The sequence below is a fragment of the Ranitomeya variabilis genome, chromosome 7 (genome assembly GCF_051348905.1).
Source record: "Ranitomeya variabilis isolate aRanVar5 chromosome 7, aRanVar5.hap1, whole genome shotgun sequence".
Taxonomy (NCBI): domain Eukaryota; kingdom Metazoa; phylum Chordata; class Amphibia; order Anura; family Dendrobatidae; genus Ranitomeya; species Ranitomeya variabilis.
This window is the reverse complement of record NC_135238.1, coordinates 6,337,170-6,355,140: the sequence shown is the minus strand read 5'-3', so window position 1 is coordinate 6,355,140 and position 17,971 is coordinate 6,337,170. Positions and strand designations below refer to the sequence as shown.

Sequence of the window (17,971 nt, the reverse complement as noted above, 5' to 3'; positions counted from 1 at the left end):
ACATCAGCACCCTTCTTAGTCAAATCAGTCAATGGTTTTACAACATCAGAAAAACCAGCAATAAATCGACGATAAAAGTTAGCAAAGCCCAAAAATTTCTGAAGACTCTTAAGAGAAGAGGGTTGCGTCCAATCACCAATAGCCTGAACCTTGACAGGATCCATCTCGATGGAAGAGGGGGAAAAAATGTATCCCAAGAAAGAAATCTTTTGAACCCCAAAAACACACTTAGAACCCTTCACACACAAGGAATTAGACCGCAAAACCTGAAAAACCCTCCTGACCTGCTGGACATGAGAGTCCCAGTCATCCGAAAAAATCAGAATATCATCCAGATACACAATCATAAATTTATCCAAATAATCGCGGAAAATGTCATGCATAAAGGACTGGAAGACTGAAGGGGCATTTGAAAGACCAAAAGGCATCACCAAATACTCAAAATGGCCCTCGGGCGTATTAAATGCGGTTTTCCACTCATCCCCCTGCTTGATTCGCGCCAAATTATACGCCCCACGGAGATCAATCTTAGAGAACCACTTGGCCCCCTTTATACGAGCAAACAAATCAGTAAGCAGTGGTAACGGATATTGATATTTAACCGTGATTTTATTCAAAAGTCGATAATCAATACACGGCCTCAAAGAGCCGTCTTTCTTAGACACAAAGAAAAAACCGGCTCCTAAGGGAGATGACGAAGGACGAATATGTCCCTTTTCCAAGGACTCCTTTATATATTCTCGCATAGCAGCGTGTTCAGGCACAGACAGATTAAATAAACGACCCTTAGGGTATTTACTACCCGGAATCAAGTCTATGGCACAATCGCACTCCCGGTGCGGAGGTAGTGAACCAACCTTGGGTTCTTCAAAAACGTCACGAAAGTCAGACAAGAATTCAGGAATCTCAGAGGGAATAGATGATGAAATGGAAACCAAAGGTACGTCCCCATGAGTTCCTTTACATCCCCAGCTTAACACAGACATAGCTCTCCAGTCGAGGACTGGGTTATGAGATTGCAGCCATGGCAATCCCAGCACCAAAACATCATGTAGATTATACAGCACCAGAAAGCGAATAACCTCCTGGTGATCCGGATTAACACGCATAGTCACTTGTGTCCAGTATTGTGGTTTATTACTAGCCAATGGGGTGGAGTCAATCCCTTTCAGAGGTATCGGAGCCTCCAGTGGCTCCAAATCATACCCACAGCGTTTGGCAAAGGACCAATCCATAAGACTCAAAGCAGCGCCAGAGTCGACATAGGCGTCCGCGGTAATAGATGACAAAGAACAAATCAGGGTCACAGATAGAATAAACTTAGACTGTAAAGTGCTAATTGAAACAGACTTGTCAGGCTTCTTAGTACGCTTAAAGCATGCTGATATAACATGAGTTGAATCACCACAATAGAAGCACAACCCATTTTTTCGTCTAAAATTCTGCCGCTCGCTTCTGGACAGAATTCTATCACATTGCATATTTTCTGGCGTTTTCTCAGTAGACACCGCCAAATGGTGCACAGGTTTGCGCTCCCGCAGACGCCTATCGATCTGAATAGCCATCGTCATGGACTCATTCAGACTCGCAGGCACAGGGAACCCCACCATAACATCCTTAATGGCATCAGAGAGACCTTCTCTGAAAATCGCCGCCAGGGCGCACTCATTCCACTGAGTAAGCACAGACCATTTGCGGAATTTTTGGCAGTATATTTCAGCTTCATCTTGCCCCTGAGACAAGGACATCAAGGCCTTTTCCGCCTGAAGCTCTAAATGAGGTTCCTCATAAAGCAACCCCAAGGCCAGAAAAAACGCATCCACATTGAGCAACGCAGGATCCCCTGGTGCCAATGCAAAAGCCCAGTCTTGAGGGTCGCCCCGGAGCAAGGAAATTACAATCCTGACCTGCTGTGCAGGGTCTCCGGCAGAGCGAGACTTCAGGGACAAAAACAATTTGCAATTATTTTTAAAATTTTGAAAGTGAGATCTATTCCCCGAGAAGAATTCAGGCAAAGGAATTCTAGGCTCAGACATAGGTGCATGAACAACAAAATCTTGCAAATTTTGTACCTTTGTGGCGAGATTATTCAAACCTGTAGCTACACTCTGAAGATCCATTTGAAACAGGTGAACACAGAGCCATTCAAGGATTAGAAGGAGAGAAAGAGAGGAAGGCTGCAGTATAGGCAGACTAGCAAGTGATTCAATTAAGAGCACACTCAGAACTAGAGGAAAAAAAAAAAAATTGTAGCAGACTTCTTTTTTCTCTCCTTTCTCAGCCAGTAATTTAACCCTTTTTTGGGCCGGTCAAACTGTCACGATTCTCAATGGCGAGAGAACATAGCCCAGCATATATGAGAACTAGCTCTTGGAAGATGGAAACTATACTGACCATGAACTAAACCTGCCGCACAACTAGAAGTGGCCGGGTAGCATGCCTACGTTTTTTAACCCTAGATGCCCAGCGCCAGCCGGAGAACTACCTAATCCTAGCAGAGGAAAAGACAGTCCTGGCTCACCTCTAGAGAAATTTTCCCAAAAGGCAGACAGAGGCCCCCACATATATTGGCGGTGATTTTAGATGAAATGACAAACGTAGTATGAAAATAGGTTTAGCAAAATCGAGGTCCGCTTTCTAGATAGCAGGAAGACAGAAAGGACACTTTCATGGTCAGCAGAAAACTGTTGTGAATTTGCTTTTTGCTCCCTCTAGTGGTTACTAGTTTTTTGACTCTGGTTTTTCTGTCATTCCTTTTATCCGCACCTGGGTCGTTAGTTAGGGGTGTTGCTATATTAGCTCCCTGGACCTTCAGTTCAATGCCTGGCAACGTAGTTATCAGAGCTAGTCTGCTGTGCTCTTGTCTACTGATCCTGGTTCCAGTTATATCAGCTAAGTCTGCCCTTTGCTTTTTGCTATTTGTTTTGGTTTTGTATTTTTGTCCAGCTTGTTGCAAATCTATATCCTGACCTTTGCTGGAAGCTCTAGGGAGCTGGTGTTCTCCCCCCGGACCGTTAGACGGTTCGGGGGTTCTTGAATTTCCAGTGTGGATTTTGATAGGGTTTTTGTTGACCATATAAGTTACCTTTCTTTATTCTGCTATTAGTAAGCGGGCCTCTCTGTGCTAAACCTGGTTCATTTCTGTGTTTGTCATTTCCTCTTACCTCACCGTCATTATTTGTGGGGGGCTTCTATCCAGCTTTGGGGTCCCCTTCTCTGGAGGCAAGAAAGGTCTTTGTTTTTCTCTACTAGGGGTAGCTAGATTCTCCGGCTGGCGCGTGTCATCTAGAATCAACGTAGGAATGATCCCCGGCTACTTCTAGTGTTGGCGTTAGGAGTAGATATATGGTCAACCCAGTTACCACTGCCCTATGAGCTGGATTTTTGTATTCTGCAGACTTCCACGTTCCTCTGAGACCCTCGCCATTGGGGTCATAACAGTTTGCCAGGCCAGTATTAAATGTTTAATGCATTGCAGAAGAGGGATTATAAGAAAGAAGATTCTGAGTTTTTTTTTTTTTTTCTTCTTCCCCTTTACCTCAGAGTGGCTATGCTTGCTGCAGACATGAATGTCCAGACCTTGATTACAAGTGTGGACCAGCTGGCTACTCGTGTGCAGGGCATACAAGACTATGTTATCAGAAATCCTAGGTCAGAACCTAAAATACCGATTCCTGAACTGTTTTCCGGAGACAGGTTTAAGTTTAGGAATTTCGTGAATAATTGTAAATTGTTTTTGTCCCTGAGACCCTGTTCATCAGGAGATTCTGCTCAGCAAGTAAAAATTGTTATTTCGTTCTTACGGGGCGACCCTCAGGATTGGGCTTTTTCGCTGGCGCCAGGAGATCCGGCATTGGCTGATCTTGATGCGTTTTTTCTGGCGCTCGGTTTACTTTATGAGGAACCCAATCTTGAGATTCAGGCAGAAAAGGCCTTGCTGTCTATGTCTCAGGGGCAGGACGAGGCTGAAGTGTATTGCCAAAAATTTCGGAAATGGTCCGTGCTGACACATTGGAACGAGTGTGCACTGGCCGCTAATTTTAGAAATGGCCTTTCTGAAGCCATTAAGAATGTTATGGTGGGTTTTCCCATTCCCACAGGTCTGAATGATACTATGGCACTGGCTATTCAAATTGACCGGCGGTTGCGGGAGCGCAAAGCCGCAAATTCCCTCATGGTGTTGTCTGAACAGACACCTAATTCGGTGCAATGTGATAGAAAAACCGCAAATTCCCTCATGGTGTTGTCTGAACAGACACCTGATTTAATGCAATGTGATAGAATCCTGACTAGAAATGAGCGGAAAATTCATAGACGCCGGAATGGCTTGTGCTACTACTGTGGTGATTCTACACATGTTATCTCAGCATGCTCTAAACGTATAGCTAAGGTTGTTAGTCCTGTCACCGTTGGTAATTTGCAACCTAAATTTATTCTGTCTGTAACTTTGATTTGCTCACTGTCATCTTATCCTGTCATGGCGTTTGTAGATTCAGGTGCTGCCCTGAGTCTCATGGATCTCTCATTTGCTAAGCGCTGTGGATTTACTCTTGAACCATTAGAAAATCCTATTCCTCTTCCGATCTGGTTCCTGTGTTTTTCCAGAACGTGGTTCGTTTGCACGGCATCCCTGAGAATATTGTGTCAGACAGAGGATCCCAGTTCGTTTCCAGGTTCTGGCGATCCTTTTGTAGTAGGATGGGCATTGATTTGTCGTTTTCGTCTGCTTTCCATCCTCAGACTAATGGACAGACGGAGCGAACCAATCAGACTTTGGAGGCTTATTTGAGGTGTTTTGTCTCTGCTGATCAGGACGATTGGGTGACATTCTTGCCGTTGGCTGAGTTTGCCCTTAATAATCGGGCTAGTTCCGCCACCTTGGTTTCGCCTTTTTTCTGCAACTCTGGTTTCCATCCTCGCTTTTCTTCGGGTCATGTGGAGCCTTCTGACTGTCCTGGGGTGGATTCTGTGGTGGATAGGTTGCAGCAGATCTGGAATCATGTGGTGGACAACTTGAAGTTGTCACAGGAGAAGGCTCAGCGCTTTGCCAACCGCCGCCGCGGTGTGGGTCCCCGACTACGCGTTGGGGATTTGGTGTGGCTTTCTTCCCGCTTTGTTCCTATGAAGGTCTCCTCTCCCAAATTTAAACCTCGTTTTATTGGGCCTTACAAGATATTGGAAATCCTTAATCCTGTATCTTTTCGTCTGGATCTTCCTGTGTCGTTTGCTATTCACAATGTATTTCATAGGTCCTTGTTGCGGCGGTACATTGTGCCTGTAGTTCCTTCTGCTGAGCCTCCTGCTCCGGTGTTGGTTGAGGGCGAGTTGGAGTACGTGGTGGAGAAGATCTTGGATTCTCGCCTCTCCAGGCGGAGGCTTCAGTACCTGGTCAAGTGGAAGGGCTATGGTCAGGAGGATAATTCCTGGGTGGTCGCCTCTGATGTTCATGCGGCCGATTTAGTTTGTGCCTTTCATGCCGCTCATCCTGATCGCCCTGGTGGTCGTGGTGAGGGTTCGGTGACCCCTCACTAAGGGGGGGGTACTGTTGTGAATTTGCTTTTTGCTCCCTCTAGTGGTTACTAGTTTTTTGACTCTGGTTTTTCTGTCATTCCTTTTATCCACACCTGGGTCGTTAGTTAGGGGTGTTGCTATATTAGCTCCCTGGACCTTCAGTTCAATGCCTGGCAACGTAGTTATCAGAGCTAGTCTGCTGTGCTCTTGTCTACTGATCCTGGTTCCAGTTATATCAGCTAAGTCTGCCCTTTGCTTTTTGCTATTTGTTTTGGTTTTGTATTTTTGTCCAGCTTGTTGCAAATCTATATCCTGACCTTTGCTGGAAGCTCTAGGGAGCTGGTGTTCTCCCCCCGGACCGTTAGACGGTTCGGGGGTTCTTGAATTTCCAGTGTGGATTTTGATAGGGTTTTTGTTGACCATATAAGTTACCTTTCTTTATTCTGCTATTAGTAAGCGGGCCTCTCTGTGCTAAACCTGGTTCATTTCTGTGTTTGTCATTTCCTCTTACCTCACCGTCATTATTTGTGGGGGGCTTCTATCCAGCTTTGGGGTCCCCTTCTCTGGAGGCAAGAAAGGTCTTTGTTTTTCTCTACTAGGGGTAGCTAGATTCTCCGGCTGGCGCGTGTCATCTAGAATCAACGTAGGAATGATCCCCGGCTACTTCTAGTGTTGGCGTTAGGAGTAGATATATGGTCAACCCAGTTACCACTGCCCTATGAGCTGGATTTTTGTATTCTGCAGACTTCCACGTTCCTCTGAGACCCTCGCCATTGGGGTCATAACAGAAAACCCTATCAAAACACCATCCAGAAATTCCTTTAAGACTCTAGCATTAACTCATAACACCAGAGTGGCAATTTCCGATCACAAGAGCTTTTCCAGACACAGTAACGAAACAGCAGCTGTGAACAGGAACAAAATGCAAAAACACACAAGGACAAAAGTCCAACTTAGCTGGGAGTTGTCTAGTAGCAGGAACAAGCACAGAAGGCTTCTGATTACATTGTAGACCGGCAAGAAACTGACAGAGGAGCAAGGTTATATAGCGACTCCCACATCCTGATAGGAGCAGGTGAACAGAGGGGATGATGCACACAAGTTCAATTCCACAAGTGGCCACGGGGGGAGCCCAGAATCCAATTTCACAACAGGGGTAGTTAGTTCTCCGGCTGTGACGAGGTGTCTAGGGAGTGACAGGAACATCCCACGGCTACTTCTAGTGTTGTATTAAGCTCAGGAACTGCGGTCAGTATAGTTACCACCTGTTCAGAGCTCATCGCATGTCGCTCCTAAACCACCAGGTCATAACAGTACAACTGGCCCAAAATGAGTTAAATGCATCTCAAAAGAAGGAAAAAAAAAGTTCTGAGCCATTTTTTTTTCTGTAGTCTGTTTTGTCTTTTTTTTTTCTCTGAATCTCTGGGTGGTTCAGGATTTTGGCGCGGGCATGGATGTTCAGGGTTTGTTTTCTCATGTGGATCAACTTGCTGGAAAAGTACAGAGTATCCAAGATTATGTTGTCCAGACTCCGGCTTTAGAGCCAAGAATTCCTACTCCTGATTTGTTTTATGGGGACAGATCTGTCATGATTCCCAATGGCAGGGACTCAGGCAAAAACGGACTAGCTCTAGGAAGATGGAATCTCAGGTGACCGCGATGCTGAACCTAACACGCAAATAATAGTAGCCAGGGGGTGTGCCTACGTTTATCCCTAGACACCTCGCACCAGCCGGAGATCTAGCTACCCCTAGTAGAGGAATACACAGACCTGGCTTGCCTCCAGGGAAACCCCAAAAGTTATAGTAGCCCCCCACATATAATAACGGTTAGGTAAGAGGAAAACACGTACGCAGTATGAATATAGATTCAGCAAAGAGAGGCCCTCTGACTAGATAGCAGAAAATACAAAAGAGGACTTCGCGGTCACCTCAAAACCCTAAACAGCCATCCTGAAATTACCTTAACTCCGTTATCAACTCATGAAACCGGAGTAGTAATTTCAGATCACTAGAGCTTCCAGCAGCAAGAGAAATATAAATGCATGCTGGACAAACAAACACAAAAATGCCAAAGATCAAACTTAACTGAATTGCAGACTTGGAGCAGGTAGCAAGCAACAGAGGTGCTCTGGTAACATTGATTTCCGGCACTAGAATGACTGAGAAGCCAGACTAAATAGGAAACTCCCAATTTCCTGATGGGAACAGGTGCACTGGAAACACAAGACAAAAGTCAGCCAGTACCACCAGTAGCCACCAGAGGGAGCCCAAAAACAGAATTCACAACAGTACCCCCCCCTTAAGGAGGGGGCACCGAACCCTCATGAGAACCACCAGGGCGATCTGGATGCGCCCTATGAAAGGCGCGAACCAAATCAGAGGCATGAACATCAGAGGCAGTCACCCAAGAATTATCCTCCTGACCGTATCCCTTCCATTTAACCAAATATTGAAGTCTCCGTCTGGAAATGCGAGAGTCCAAAATCTTCTCCACAACATACTCCAATTCACCCTCCACCAGCACAGGGGCAGGAGGCTCAACAGAAGGAACAACCGGTACCTCGTACCTCCGCAACAACGACCGATGGAAGACATTATGAATGGTGAAAGATGCTGGTAGGTCCAAACGAAAAGATACAGGATTAAGAATCTCCAAAATCTTATAAGGACCTATGAACCGAGGTTTAAACTTAGGAGAAGAGACCTTCATAGGGACAAAACGAGAAGATAACCACACCAAGTCCCCAACACGGAGATGATGACCCACACGACGATGACGATTAGCAAACTGCTGAGTCTTCTCCTGAGACAACTTCAAATTGTCCACCACATGACTCCAAATCCGGTGCAGTCTATCCACCACAGTGTCCACTCCAGGGCAATCCGAAGATTCCACCTGGCCAGATGAAAAACGAGGGTGAAACCCTGAATTGCAAAAGAAAGGAGAAACCAGAGTGGCAGAACTGGCCCGATTATTGAGGGCAAACTCTGCCAACGGCAAAAAGGCGACCCAATCATCCTGATCAGCAGACACAAAACACCTCAAATAAGTCTCCAAGGTCTGATTAGTTCGCTCCGTCTGGCCATTAGTCTGAGGATGGAATGCAGACGAAAAAGACAAATCAATGCCCATCCTGGCACAGAACGCTCACCAGAACCTAGACACAAATTGAGATCCCCTGTCAGAAACGATGTTTTCCGGGATACCATGTAAACGAACCACATTCTGAAAAAACAAAGGAACCAACTCCGATGAAGAAGGCAATTTGGGCAAGGGTACCAAATGAACCATCTTAGAAAAACGGTCACACACCACCCAAATGACTGACATTTTCTGAGAAACCGGGAGGTCCGAGATAAAGTCCATAGAGATGTGCGTCCACGGCCTCTTCGGAATAAGCAAGGACAACAACAATCCACTAGCCCGAGAACAGCAAGGCTTGGCCCGAGCACAAACATCACAAGACTGTACAAAGGTACGCACATCCCGAGACAGGGAAGGCCACCAGAAGGACCTGGCCACCAAATCTCTGGTACCAAAAATTCCAGGGTGACCTGCCAACACAGAAGAATGAACCTCCGAGATGACTCTACTGGTCCACTCATCTGGAACAAACAATCTCCCAGGCGGACAACGATCAGGCCTATCAGTCTGAAACTCCTGCAAAGCACGCCGCAAGTCTGGGGAGACAGCAGACAAAATCACCCCATCCTTAAGGATACCCGTAGGCTCAGAATCACCAGAGGAGTCAGGCTCAAAACTCCTAGAAAGGGCATCTGCCTTCACATTTTTCAAACCCGGCAAGTATGAAACCACAAAATTAAACCGGGAAAAAAACAATGACCTGCGCGCCTGTCTAGGATTCAGACGCCTGGCAGACTCAAGGTAAATCAGATTCTTGTGATCAGTCAAGACCACCACCTGATGTCTAGCACCCTCAAGCCAATGACGCCACTCTTCAAATGCCCACTTCATAGCCAAGAGCTCCCGATTACCGACATCATAATTTCGCTCGGCGGCCGAAAACTTTTGAGAGAAAAATGCACATGGTCTCATCACTGAGCAATCGGGACTTCTCTGCGACAAAACCGCCCCCGCTTCAATCTCGGAAGCATCAACCTCGACCTGAAAAGGGAGCGAAACATCAGGCTGACGCAACACAGGGGCAGAAGAAAAGCGGCGCTTAAGCTCCCGAAAGGCCTCCACAGCCGCAGAGGACCAATTGGCAACATCAGCACCCTTCTTAGTCAAATCAGTCAGAGGTTTAGCAACACTTTAAAACCCAGTTATAAATCGACGATAGAAATTAGCAAAGCCCAAGAACTTCTGAAGACTCTTCAGGGAAGTAGGCTGCGTCCAATCACAAATAGCCCGAACCTTGACAGGATCCATCTCAACAGAAGAAGGGGAAAAAATATACCCCAAAAAGGAGATCTTCTGAACCCCAAAAATACACTTTGAACCTTTTACAAACAAAGAATTGGCCCGCAAAACCTGAAAAACCTTCCTAACCTGTTGAACATGCGACTCCCAGTCATCCGAAAAAATCAAAATATCATCCAAATACACAATCATAAATTTATCCAGGTATTTACGGAAAATATCGTGCATAAAGGACTGAAAGACTGAAGGGGCATTAGAAAGACCAAAAGGCATTACCAAATACTCAAAATGGCCCTCGGGCGTATTAAATGCAGTTTTCCACTCATCTCCCTGCTTAATCCGCACCAAATTATACGCACCCCGAAGATCAACCTTAGAGAACCACTTTGCCCCTTTAATACGAGCAAATAAATCAGTCAACAGTGGCAAAGGATACTGGTATTTGACTGTAATCTTATTCAACAGGCGATAATCAATACAGGGCCTCAGGGAGCCATCTTTTTTACCCACGAAAAAAAACCCTGCTCCTAAAGGGGATGAGGATGGACGGATATGTCCCTTTTCCAAGGACTCCTTAATATACTCTCGCATAGCAGCATGCTCAGGCACAGACAGATTGAACAAACGACCCTTGGGAAACTTGCTGCCAGGAATCAATTCTATAGCGCAATCACAATCCCGGTGAGGGGGAAGAGAACCCAGTTTAGGCTCCTCAAAAACATCACAAAAATCAGACAAAAATGCCGGAATTTCAGAGGGAGTAGATGAAGCAATGGAAACCAAAGGTACTTCCCCATGAGCCCCCTGACATCCCCAGCTTAACACAGACATTGTTTTCCAGTCAAGGACTGGATTATGAGTTTGCAACCATGGCAATCCAAGCACTAAGACATCATGCAAGTTATGCAACACAAGGAAGCGAATCACCTCCCGATGGTCAGGAGTCATACACATAGTCACTTGTGTCCAGAATTGTGGTTTATTCCTAGCCAATGGTGTGGAGTCGATACCCTTCAGAGGGATAGGAACTTCCAAAGGCTCTAGGCTAAACCCACAGCGTCTGGCAAAGGACCAATCCATAAGACTCAAGGAAGCGCCAGAATCCACATAGGCATCCACAGTAATAGATGATAATGAACAGATCAAAGTTACAGACAAAATAAACTTAGACTGTAAAGTGCCAATTGCAAAAGACTTATCAACCTTTTTTGTGCGTTTAGAGCATGCTGATATAACATGAGCAGAATCACCACAGTAGAAGCACAACCCATTTTTACGCCTATAATTCTGCCGTTCACTTCTGGACAGAATTCTATCACATTGCATAATCCCCGGTGCCTGCTCAGAAGACACCGCCAAATGGTGCACAGGTTTGCGCTCCCGTAAACGCCGATCAATCTGAATAGCCATAGTCATGGATTCATTCAGACCTGTGGGCGTAGGAAACCCCACCATGACATCTTTAACGGCGTCAGAGAGACCTTCTCTGAAATTCGCCGCCAGGGCGCACTCATTCCACTGAGTAAGCACAGACCATTTTCGAAATTTTTGACAATATATTTCAGCTTCATCATGCCCTTTAGAGAGGGCTATCAAGGCTTTTTCAGCCTGAATCTCCAAATTAGGTTCCTCATAGAGCAACCCCAGTGCCAGAAAAAACGCATCCACATTGAGCAGCGCAGGATCCCCTGGTGCCAATGCAAATGCCCAATTCTGGGGGTCACCCCGCAACAAGGAAATAACAATTTTAACCTGCTGAGCGGGGTTTCCAGCGGAGTGAGATCTCAGAGAAAGATACAATTTACAATTGTGCTTAAAATTCAAAAAACGAGATCTATCTCCAGAAAAAACCTCAGGTATAGGAATCTTGGGTTCAGACATAGGAGCATGTATAACATAGTCTTGGATATTTTGAACCTTAGAAGCAAGAGTATTCAGGTTTGAAGCTAAACTCTGGATATCCATTTCTCAACAGCTGAGATCTGAGCCATTCAGGGGTTAAGAGGAGAGAAAAAAGCAGCAGATTGCAATTATGGCTAGACAGAACTTCTGAGTAAAAAAAAAAAAAAAAAGTGTCAGAAACTTCTTTTTTCTCTCTTTCTTCAGCCAATACCTTTAATACATTAAGGCCGGCAATACTGTCATGATTCCCAATGGCAGGGACTCAGGCAAAAACGGACTAGCTCTAGGAAGATGGAATCTCAGGTGACCGCGATGCTGAACCTAACACGCAAATAATAGTAGCCAGGGGGTGTGCCTACGTTTATCCCTAGACACCTCGCACCAGCCGGAGATCTAGCTACCCCTAGTAGAGGAATACACAGACCTGGCTTGCCTTCAGGGAAACCCCAAAAGTTATAGTAGCCCCCCACATATAATAACGGTTAGGTAAGAGGAAAACACGTACGCAGTATGAATATAGATTCAGCAAAGAGAGGCCCTCTGACTAGATAGCAGAAAATACAAAAGAGGACTTTGCGGTCACCTCAAAACCCTAAACAGCCATCCTGAAATTACCTTAACTCCGTTATCAACTCATGACACCGGAGTAGTAATTTCAGATCACTAGAGCTTCCAGCAGCAAGAGAAATATAAATGCATGCTGGACAAACAAACACAAAAATGCCAAAGATCAAACTTAACTGAATTGCAGACTTGGAGCAGGTAGCAAGCAACAGAGGTGCTCTGGTAACATTGATTGCCGGCACTAGAATGACTGAGAAGCCAGACTAAATAGGAAACTCCCAATTTCCTGATGGGAACAGGTGCACTGGAAACACAAGACAAAAGTCAGCCAGTACCACCAGTAGCCACCAGAGGGAGCCCAAAAACAGAATTCACAACACAGATCCAAGTTTTTGAACTTTAAAAATAACTGCAAATTGTTTTTTGCTCTGAAACCCCGTTCCTCTGGTGATCCCATTCAGCAGGTTAAAATTGTCATCTCTCTGCTGCGTGGTGACCCTCAGGACTGGGCATTCTCCCTTGAGTCAGGGGATCCGGCATTGCTTAATGTAGATGCATTTTTTAAATTGCTCAGATTATTTTATGACGAACCTAACTCTGTGGATCATGCAGAAAAAACCTTGTTGGCCCTGTGTCAGGGTCAAAAAGCGGCAGAATTATACTGCCAGAAATTTAGAAAATGGTGTGTGCTCACTAAATGGAATGAGGATGCTCTGGCAGCAATTTTCAGAAAGGGTCTTTCTGAAGCCCTTAAAGATGTTATGGTGGGGTTCCCCACGCCTGTTGGTTTGACCGAATCTATGTCTCTAGCCATTCAGATTGATCGGCGCCTGCGCGAGCGCAAAGTTGTGCACCATATGGCAGTGTCCTCTGAACAGAGTCCTGAGCCTATGCAATGTGATAGGATTTTGACTAGAGCAGAACGGTAGGGATACAGACGTCAGCATAGGCTGTGTTTTTACTGTGGTGATTCTGCTCATGCTATTTCTGATTGCCCTAAGCGTACTAAGAGGGTCGCTAGGTCTGTTACCATCAGTACTGTACAGCCTAAATTTCTCTTATCTGTGACCCTGATTTGCTCATTATCGTCCTTTTCTGTCATGGCATTTGTGGATTCAGGCGCTGCCCTGAACTTAATGGACTTGGAATTCGCCAGGCGCTGTGGTTTTTCCTTGCAGCCTTTGCAGAGCCCTATTCCTTTGAGGGGCATTGATGCTACACCGTTGGCCAAGAATAAACATCAGTATTGGACTCAGCTGACCATGTGCATGGCTCCAGCACATCAGGAAGATTGCCGTTTTCTGGTGTTGCATAATTTACATGATGTTGTTGTACTGGGTTTTCCATGGTTACAAGTACATAATCCAGTGCTGGATTGGAAATCTATGTCTGTGACTAGTTGGGGTTGTCAAAGGGTACATAGTGACGTTCCTTTGATGTCAATTTCCTCTTCCCCCTCTTCTGATGTTCCTGAGTTTTTGTCGGATTTCCAGGATGTATTTGATGAGCCCAAGTCCAGTTCCCTTCCTCCACATAGGGACTGTGATTGTGCTATTGACTTGATTCCTGGCTGTAAGTTCCCTAAGGGCCGACTTTTCAATCTGTCTGTGCCAGAGCATGCCGCCATGCGGAGTTATGTTAAGGAGTCTTTGGAGAAGGGGCTTATTCGGCCGTCTTCGTCACCATTGGGAGCGGGATTCTTTTTTGTTGCCAAGAAGGATGGCTCCTTGAGACCCTGTATTGATTATCGCCTTCTTAATAAGATCACGGTCAAATTCCAATACCCTTTACCTTTGCTTTCTGATTTGTTTGCTCGGATTAAGGGGGCTAGTTGGTTTACTAAGATTGACCTTCGAGGGGCGTATAATCTTGTTCGTATTAAACAGGGTGACGAATGGAAAACTGCATTTAATACGCCCGAGGGCCATTTTAAATACCTTGTGATGCCTTTCGGGCTTTCTAATGCTCCTTCTGTATTTCAGTCCTTCATGCATGATATTTTCCGCAATTATCTTGATAAATTCTTGATTGTGTATTTGGATGATATTTTGATTTTTTCCGATGATTGGGAGTCTCATGTGAAGCAGGTCAGGATGATATTCCAGATCCATCGTGATAATGCTTTATTTGTGAAGGGGTCTAAGTGCCTATTTGGAGTTCAGAAGGTCTCTTTTTTAGGTTTTATTTTTTCTCCCTCGTCTATAGAAATGGATCCTGTTAAGGTCCAAGCCATTCATGACTGGATTCAACCCACATCTGTGAAGAGCCTTCAGAAATTTTTGGGCTTTGCTAATTTTTATCGCCGTTTCATTGCCAACTTTTCCAGTGTGGTTAAGCTCCTGACTGATTTGACGAAGAAAGGCGCTGATGTGACGAATTGGTCCTCTACGGCTGTTGAGGCCTTTCAGGAGCTTAAACGCTGATTTACTTCTGCCCCTGTGTTGCGTCAGCCGGATGTTTCTCTTCCTTTTCAGGTTGAGGTTGATGCTTCTGAGATTGGGGCAGGGGCCGTTTTGTCTCAGAGGAATTCTGATGGTTCCTTGATGAAACCGTGTGCCTTCTTTTCCCGAAAGTTTTCGCCTGTGGAATGCAATTATGATGTCGGCAATCGGGAATTGTTGGCTATGAAGTGGGCATTTGAGGAGTGGCGACATTGGCTTGAGGGAGCCAAGCACCACGTTGTGGTCTTGACCGATCTAAACAATCTGATTTACCTCGAGTCGGCCAAGCGGCTGAACCCTAGACAGGCTTGATGGTCCCTGTTTTTCTCCCGTTTCGATTTTGTGGTCTCGTATCTTCCGGAATCTAAGAATGTTAGGGCTGATGCCCTCTCTAGGAGTTTTTTGCCTGATTCTCCTGGAGTCCTTGAGCCGGTTGGCATTCTTAAGGAAGGGGTGATTCTTTCTGCCATCTCCCCTGATTTACGGCGGGTGCTTCAGGAATTTCAGGCTGATAAACCTGACCGCTGTCCTATGGGGAAGCTGTTTGTTCCTGATAGATGGACAAGTAAGGTAATTTCTGAGGTTCATTGTTCGGTGTTGTCCGGTCATCCTGGAATTTTTGGTACCAGAGGTTTGGTTGCTAGGTCCTTTTGGTGGCCTTCCTTGTCGCGGGATGTGCGTTCTTTTGTGCAGTCCTGTGGGACTTGTGCCCGGGCCAAGCCTTGCTGTTCCCGCGCTAGTGGGTTGCTTTCGCCTTTGCCAGTCCCTGAGAGGCCCTGGACGCATATTTCCATGGATTTTATTTCGGATCTTCCTGTTTCCCAGAAGATGTCTGTTATCTGGGTGGTTTGTGACCAGTTCTCTAAAATGGTCCATTTGGTACCTTAGCCTAAATTGCCTTCCTCCTCTGATTTGGTTCCATTGTTTTTTCAGCATGTGGTTCGTTTGCATGGCATTCTGGAGAATATTGTGTCTGACAGAGGTTCCCAGTTTGTTTCTAGGTTTTGGCGGGCCTTTTGTGCTAGGATGGGCATTGATTTGTCTTTTTCTTCGGCGTTCCTTCCTCAGACAAATGGCCAAACTGAGCGAGCTAATCAAACCTTGGAAACCTATTTGAGATGCTTTGTGTCTGCTGATCAGGATGATTGGGTGGCTTTCTTGCCGTTGGCCGAGTTTGCCCTTAATAATCGGGCTAGTTCGGCTACTTTGGTTTCGCCTTTCTTTTGTAATTTTGGTTTCCATCCTCGTTTTTCTTCGGGGCAGGTTGAGCCTTCTGATTGTCCTGGTGTGGATTCTGTGATGGACAGGTTACAGCAGATTTGGACTCATGTGGTAGACAATTTGACGTTGTCTCAGGAAAAGGCTCAACGTTTTGCTTACCGCCGTCGGTGTGTTGGTCCCCGGCTTCAGGTGGGGAATTTAGTCTGGTTATCTTCTCGTCATGTTCCTATGAAGGTTTCTTCCCCTAAGTTCAAGCCTCGGTTTATTGGTCCTTATAAGATTTCTGAGATTATCAATCCGGTATCTTTTCGTTTGGCCCTTCCAGCCTCTTTTGCCATCCATAATGTTTTCCATAGATCTTTGTTGCGGAGATATGTGGTACCCGTTGTTCCCTCTGTTGATCCTCCTGCCCCGGTGTTGGTTGAGGGGGAGTTGGCATATGTGGTTGAGAAAATTTTGGATTCTTGTTTTTCGAGGCGGAGGCTTCAGTATCTTGTCAAGTGGAAGGGTTATGGCCAGGAGGATAATTCTTGGATTGTTGCCTCCGATGTCCATGCCGCCGATTTGGTTCGTGCTTTTCACTTGGCTCATCCTGATCGGCCTGGGGGCTCTGGTGAGGGTTCGGTGACCCCTCCTCAAGGGGGGGTACTGTTGTGAATTCCGCTCTTGGGCTCCCTCCGGTAGTTGTAAGTGGCACTTTTGTGAGTTCTGCTCTTGGGCTCCTTCCGGTGGTTTTAAGTGGAATGGCTGCTCCTTGGATTTAGCATCAGCAGCTGCTTCCACTGATTGTCTTTCTGGCTCGGCTATTTTAGTCTGGCCTTATCCTTCAGCCAGTGCCAGTTGGCAATGGCTTCTGTTTGGAGTCACATCTCTTTTTGGATTTCCCTGATATTCTGACCAGTTCAGCAAAGATAAGTCCTTGCTTTGTTCTTTTGCAGTCCACTTGTTGTGGACTTAATCGTTCAGCACATTCTATGTTTTTCTTTGTAGTCCAGCTTATCAGTATGGATTTATTCAGTTAAGCTGGAAGCTCTGCGCAGCAGATTTGCCCTCCACACCTTTAGTCAGGTGTGGAGATTTTTGTATTCTCTGTGGTGGATTTTTCTACTTTTTATTACTGACCGCACAGTATTCTGTCCTGTACAATCTATCTAGCTAGAAGTGGCCTCCTTTGCTACATCTTGGTTTCATTCTACGTATGTCATTTCCCTTTCCACTCACAGTCAATATTTGTGGGGGGCTGCCTATCCTTTGGGGATTTTCTCTGAGGCAAGATAGCTTTCCTGTTTCTACCTTTAGGGGTAGTTAGTTCTCCAGCTGTGACGAGGTGTCTAGGGAGTGACAGGAACATCCCACGGCTACTTCTAGTGTTGTGTTAAGCTCAGGAACTGCGGTCAGTATAGTTACCACCTGCTCAGAGCTTGTCGCATGTCGCTCCTAAACCACCAGTTCATAACAATCAATATTTTTTATTTTTATTCTTCATTTTACACATTAATATGGATCCCAGGGCCTGAAGGAGAGTTTCCTCTCCTTCAGACCGTGGGAACCATACAGGATACCTTCCGATACTTGGTGTCCCATTGACTTGTATTGGTATCGGGTATCGGTATCGGCGATATCCGATACTTTTCAGGTATTGGCCGATACTATCCGATACCGATACTTTCAAGTATCGGATGGTATTGCTCAACACTACTTTTAACATACCTCCCAACTTTTGAAGATGGGAAAGAGGGACAAAGTTTGCGCTGCGGCAAATTTTAGGCCACGCCTCTGACCACACCCATTCATAACTAGTCACACCCATATCCACATCCCAAGCACACCCATTTAGCACTGCTGATCACACTGTTTCATAAAGAATAATTATAAACAAAAAAATATGGCCACACAGTGCTCCATACTGTATAATGGCCACACATGATGCTCCATACTGTATAATG

The 17,971-nt window shown here is 45.7% G+C and overlaps 1 protein-coding gene across 1 annotated transcript in view; it reads right to left on the bottom strand.

Moving 5' to 3' along the window:
- The window catches only part of LOC143785108 (uncharacterized), a 53,585-nt gene that overhangs the window by 24,790 nt on the left and 10,824 nt on the right, over positions 1-17,971 (bottom strand). The gene's annotated exons all lie outside the window — the stretch shown is intronic.